Below are 6,482 nucleotides of genomic sequence, written 5' to 3'. Positions count from 1 at the left end.
CAAGTTTTGGGAAACGCAGCCATACAGAGCAGTAGTTTTCCAGCTTTGGTGTGTATTGAATTAGCTGGAGAGCTAATAGAGAACACAGATGATAGAACTTGTGGAAGTAGGATAGGCCCTAGCCCTTTGTATTTTCACCCAGTGTCCCAAATGATTATGATTCCCATCAAGGTTTGAGAATCACTGCTATTAGGTAATCTCAGATGAGTTTCTGTTACCATCTGGGGAGGCAAGGTTGTCTCTTAGCTCAGCTTCCCTCTTGCAGAAACATATGTTGTCCTTGAGAGGACCAGCATCAGCTACAAACTGCCTTAATTTAAGGAAGAACATTCAAGCCAAATAAGGCACCCCAAAATTCCTCTGTATATTCTACATACTGCAGGGATTCCTCCATGTCTTTTCACTGTAACTTCCCAGTCAACAGTGTCTATCCCTTAGCACTGCTCCAAATCAGAATCCACAAGAAGGATTTTCTTTCTAGAATCAATTCATTGATTCATTGAACAAATCTTCATCAATCAGGATTTTGGAAGTATTCAGGGAATAAGATGGACAAGACACTCCTGTGAGACAGGGGTGGGGGACAGACAATAAACAAGTCAATGAATAAATAAGATAATTTCATATAGTAACCAATGCTGTGAAGAAAATAAACAGTGTCATGGGAAAGAGAATAACTGAGTCAGGGATTCCATTTAGATTCTTTGGTCCTGGAAGACTACAAAAGCCCTGTGACCATTCAGGGTAGTGTGGACACCATTCCAAAGAGGCCTATAGTGATTGGGATTGGCCTGGATGGTTCAGAAAATCTTACCAGATACCCCAAATATATCTGGTTAAGAGGCAGCCAAAATCCCTTGTGGCTACTACAGTGACTTGCTCATACATGTCCTTGTGAATATTGATGTATAGTGTTGGATGACTGGATGATGATTGATGGATGGGTGGGTGGAGGGTTGGATGTGTAGTTAATTCTAGTGATTTTGACAAGATCCATTTGGTGAGATCTTAACACTGAACTTGTCTAAGCTATTGGGCTAGATGGAGCATTCACTGTGATGAACATGTCTCTCCTCAACTATAAGGCAAATGGTGAGATACCCTATACCCGATCCTGAAGCACCGAAGGAATAGGCTAAGTAAAAATACACAAAGCCTCTTTATGCTACAGAGTCAATAGTCACTTATTGCTTGGTTCCAAACTTTGGGAAGGGAATTTTATTTACTGGCCCACATATCCCCAACAGATGCTGTTGCTATTTGTTTCTGACATTTCCGTTTCTAAACTATCATATTCAACTAACTCTCTCTTAAGTAAAGAAATTTATTAGGTACTGACTCTACCAGGCATTGTGCTAAAAACTACATAGATTATTTCATAATCCCAATTACAGAGAGAGACAATGGGAATCCAATTGAGAAAATAAATTGCCCAAGATAACAAAACTAGCAAGTGGCAAAGCCCAAGTCTGTCTTCAAGTATGTCAATATCTAGCTGTTTTAACGTAGTATTAGCTGTCCTATAATCCAATCCCTGCCTTGTGTTCATCCACCTTTATGCAATCTTCCTTACTTTCCCTCCTTAATCTCATATCCATACAAAAAACTGCAAGACTTGTCATTCTCTGGAGCATTTGAGATCTTGCTTCCTGGCATTTGTCATGAGTTTTGGTTCAAATAAATTCATTAAAATTCTCAAAAAGAATTCTAACTGTTTTATTAAGTTAATGTCAGTAAACAGGTTATAGCTAGTTTTTTGCCATTTGGATTATTTAATGTAACTTCATCATTTCATTTTCTGCTCTGATTCATTATAATTTGCTTTTTATTTTAATATACAGAGAATTATTTTATTTTCAAGTTCTTAGGTAAGGAGTTGGTAGGGATGAAGGAAGATTTTATGGTTGTCCCCAAGTACTTCCTACATGGCCAAGGTATGACATTATTGTCTATTTTCCCACTGAGGAAACTGGACCCCCAGTTACAGCAGGTATCAATTGTAAAGCAGACAGCCAACGCCAGTCCTCCTTCCACTGCACCATCGTTGAGGAGTGGCAAGTAGATGGCACTTTCTGTGCCAAACATGATGAGCTGGCATATTAGTCTCCTATGGATGTTGTGACAAATAACCAAAAATGTAGTGGCATAACCCAATACATATTTATTATCTTAAAATTCTGTAGTTTCAAAATTCAAAGTGGGTTTTCCCTGGCTAACATCAAGGTGTCAGCAGGACTGCATTTCTTTCTGAAAGTTCTGGGAGAATTGTTTTCTTGTCTTTTCCAGCTCCTAGAGGCTGCCCACACCCCTCGGCTTGTGTTCCCTCCCCCAAAGTCAACAGTGATAGGTCGAGCCTTTCTCACATCGCATTACTCTGACCCGGACACCCCTGCCTCTCTCTTCCACATTTAAGGACTCTTATGATTACACTGGGCCCACCCAAAAAATCCAGGACAATTTCTTCATTTTTTAGATTGTCTGATTAGAAACCTTAACTCCATCTTGAACCTTAATTACCTTTTTGTCATGTAACCTAACATACTCCCAGGTTTGGGGAATTAGGACATAGACATTCTGATGGGGATATTATTCTGTCTACCACCACTGGTAATGACTGTGCTGAAAAGAATTCTGAGGCCATGTTTACATTCATCAGGAAAGAGAATCATGGCCAATTAGCAATATTTCCCATGGATTCAAAGAAGGGAATGCCATATATTTTCCATCCTACTGTAGATGCAGGCTAAAAGAAGGAGAATTTCAAAATATCTACTCAGAGGGGCTACTTGCCAGTCCATGTGCTCTAGCACTACCTGCAAGGGCCCATATAGGGGATTGCTCCAATGATCTGTCTTCTCTTCATTGGCTGGAGCTCCTTGTCCCTTACTGGCAAGCTGAGCCCCTCCCAGGCTCCAGGGATAACCCTGTCCTTCATGATCTGTCCCCAGGGGCAGGATAGCAACAGGTCTGGTGTTAGGTGCTGGACATCAAGTTAGGAGAGGACACAGTACTACAGGCTGGGTACAGAGTGGAGACGCTTACCCTCGAGATGGGCAGACAGATGCAAACACATGGCCACACAAGGTGAAATATTCTTACTTCCCAGGCATCACTGGTCCTGTGCTTTCTACTTCTGTGGCTGTGCTGAGACTGCCTAAAATGCTCTCCTCTCTTCTGTTACCCTTAATATTACTCATTCTTTAAACCCCATTCCCTCATTGATCTGCCCCAGCTGGAAGAAAATCGACTTCTCATTGTTCTTTCCTTTTTTAATGTACCTGAGGCTACTGATGTTTGCATGTTCCACCAATACTTAAGCGAAGACCCACTCTGTGCAAGGCACTGCACCTGACACTGGGGACATCCTGGGGATAAAAGATACCGATATGGCCCCTTTTCATGGAAACAACAGGCTAGTGGGGAGGCAGATATGAGTCAAGGAATCACACCACTGTTGCATCTAAAGGGGCACCTGGGATCATTGTGACAGTGAAAAGGTACATGCTATTCTAAGAGTTATGAGGCTGCCCTGGGGAAGTGACAGTTGACCTGAAATCTGAAGACTGAGTAGAAATTAACCAGTTGAGGAAGAAAGAGATGGGCATTCCAGGCAGAACAGCTGTGTTGGGGGAGAGCACAGGCTGTTAACGATGCTCAGAAAGGAAGCCAGCGGCTGGAGAGGAGGGAGTCAGAGGTGTGGAGCGGGAGGAGGTGGATGAAGCAGGCCAGAGCCCGAGCCCACGGGCAAGCTCTGGGCTCTGTTCTGCCTCCCAGTAACTAACTGTGTGCCCACATATTTGCCCTTAACCCACTGTGAGCACCTTCGTTTAGGCTAGGGTGCCCCTCACTTTATAAGCCTCCCAGTTCCCTCCATGAGCCCTTTGTGTTTAGGATTATATAAGAAATTTTGGCTATGATGTCAAGTTACAGGCTGACTTAAATAGAGATTAACAAAAAAAGTGGTGTACTCCTGAGAATGCGGGGAATGGCCACTCTGTCTTGAACAAAGAGGAGCTGAGGCATATTATCAGCTTTCTGTTTCTCTATGATAGATCTGACCAAGGTGAATGCAGTGTCTCTCTACCAACCTGAAGTGTCCAAAAATGTGCTCATTAAACTCTAACACACTTAGATCTGAAATTTGAGAATTCCTTGGCAAACTGGGGTGGCACCACTATAACCTGGGTGTGTGTGTGTCTAGAGACGACAGACTGATGACATTTGTAGTCCCCATAGTGGCTTGCATTAAATAGGTACAATAATTGATAATAAATATTAAACTGAATTTTAGGACAATGAGAGCCATTGTATCATCAACCAATGTATACATTTAGGACCATTTTCTGGGAATCTGGTCAAGAAAGTGGCTCAATGTTGTGCAAAAATCACTGGCTGAGATTCAGGAAGACAATATTCTGGTTCTCGCCCTTGGTCTGCCTGATGAAGAATCTCCTGGGCCCTGGGCAACTCTTCACACCACTATCAGCCCCACCTTCCTTATAAAGCATGGTGAAGTCACATATTGTCGGAAGAAAGGCAAAAGTTTAGCATAATTAGAGCTACCTGAAAAAAATGCCTGAGGAAGGCATGCGTTTGCAGCCTCACACACCGCACACCATCTCTTACTAAGCCCAGCGTTACCAAGTTCTCCCCCATTGTTGGACAGAATTGCTGTTGACTCAACTGAACACCAGATGAAATGGTTGGCTTGCATTCAGGAGCTATGTTGTAACAAAAAAAATTGGCACTTTCTCTTTAAACACTGAAACCACATTCAGTGAGGTGAGATGCTTCCTGAGAAGCACGTGGTCCTGACCGAGGTAACAGTCAGATACACATCACCCATTTTCCCAACTGCTGTTTCTGTACCTGCTAGGAGAAGGAAATGTTACCTCCTCGCCCTGACTACCTCATCAGCATCTCTGAGGATAACTGTGGGTGCCTGGTTAGAACACTCCATATAGCTCAAGTTGGTGAAATAAAATCTCCTAAATCAATTTGTCATGTCAACACTAAATTTTATGCAGCCAGCCAACATTTACAATAAAGTAGCATCAGTACCTATGACAGAATCTCAGAGTTATGTGTACTTTGAAGAATCCAGTCCAATTCCCCACCCAGATAAGGGTCCCATCTACCACAAAGAAAAGGGCAGTGCAGATGCAGGTGCACTTTTCAAAAAGGTGATCGATTCCTTGTTGAACTTGAGACATTTTTCATTCAATGCCTTGATCTCTGCTTCTTTAGAACTTCCACTCACTGATTTTAGTAATGTCTTTTGCAGCCACCACAAAACAAGTATTCTTACATGTGACAGTCCTTAAAGTATTTGAGGACAGTAATCATGACTCCTCTCAGGGCATGGGTACCAAAGCCCTCTATCACCATCCCAGACACCTGCCTCTACATGTACAAAATTTACCAGTGTCCCCATTATAGTGTGGGCAGGAGAGCAGGGCCTGACTATGTATGTTTACTCTAATGGAAAAAACTCCATTTTGTTTTATAACAATGACTGCAAATCCAGAGTAATTATATCTTAGGGGCTATAGGTTGAAGGGCCCTTTCAGATATACCCATTTTACTGATACAGACCATGGACACACACACAAAAAAATTCACCACATTAATTCCACAAAAAGGAATTCAATTTTTAAAGTTCCCCATCATTTAAATATTTGAAATGATTCCGGGGCTTGTGGCTAAGTTCCTGCATGCCTGCCATCTCTGGAGTTTATTTTTCAAGGATCCCAACTAAGCAGAATCAAGATACTGAGATGTTTTTATGTTTTCTAATGTTCAGAGATAATCAAGAATGTCACAGTTATTTCTCAAGAATATTATGACCTGGTGAAGCCATTAACTTTAATATAAGTAAGTACTTATTGAGAACAGACTGAGGCATGTGGTCCTGACCGAGGTAACAGTCAGATACACATCACCCATTTTCCCAACTGCTGTTTCTGTACCTGCTAGGAGAAGGAAATGTTACCTCCTCGCCCTGACTACCTCATCAGCATCTCTGAGGATAACTGTGGGTGCCTGGTTAGAACACTCCAGATAGCTCAAGTTGGTGAAATAAAATCTCCTAAATCAAATTGTCACGTCAACACTAAATTTTATGCAGCCAGCCAACATTTACAATAAAGTAGCATCAGTACCTATGACAGAATCTCAATAGTTCTAATAGCTCCTGAACAAATGGAGTCTCCTAAATTTTCCCAATTCCATGGTTCTTAAAAGACCAATGGTTGAGTAATTCTACCAGTGACATACTTCTTTCTGTTATCTGTCCTGGTTATTTTCTGGGCCTTGCAATGACTAGGATGTATAACATCTATAGGTCGGGATGTATACTGTGAAATCTGTTTGTGATTTTTTGCTAAGAGTTGACAAGTTTAAAAATACAGTGTAGGAAAATTACTTGTAGTTATGAAGAAAGATGGGAGAAAAGTGCCAAATGAGCTTGTAATGAGGATTTC

Source organism: Plecotus auritus (genome assembly GCF_963455305.1).
Source record: "Plecotus auritus genome assembly, chromosome: 9".
Classification (NCBI taxonomy): domain Eukaryota; kingdom Metazoa; phylum Chordata; class Mammalia; order Chiroptera; family Vespertilionidae; genus Plecotus; species Plecotus auritus.
The sequence above is the reverse complement of the archived record's forward strand: the minus strand, read 5'-3'. Positions refer to the sequence as shown.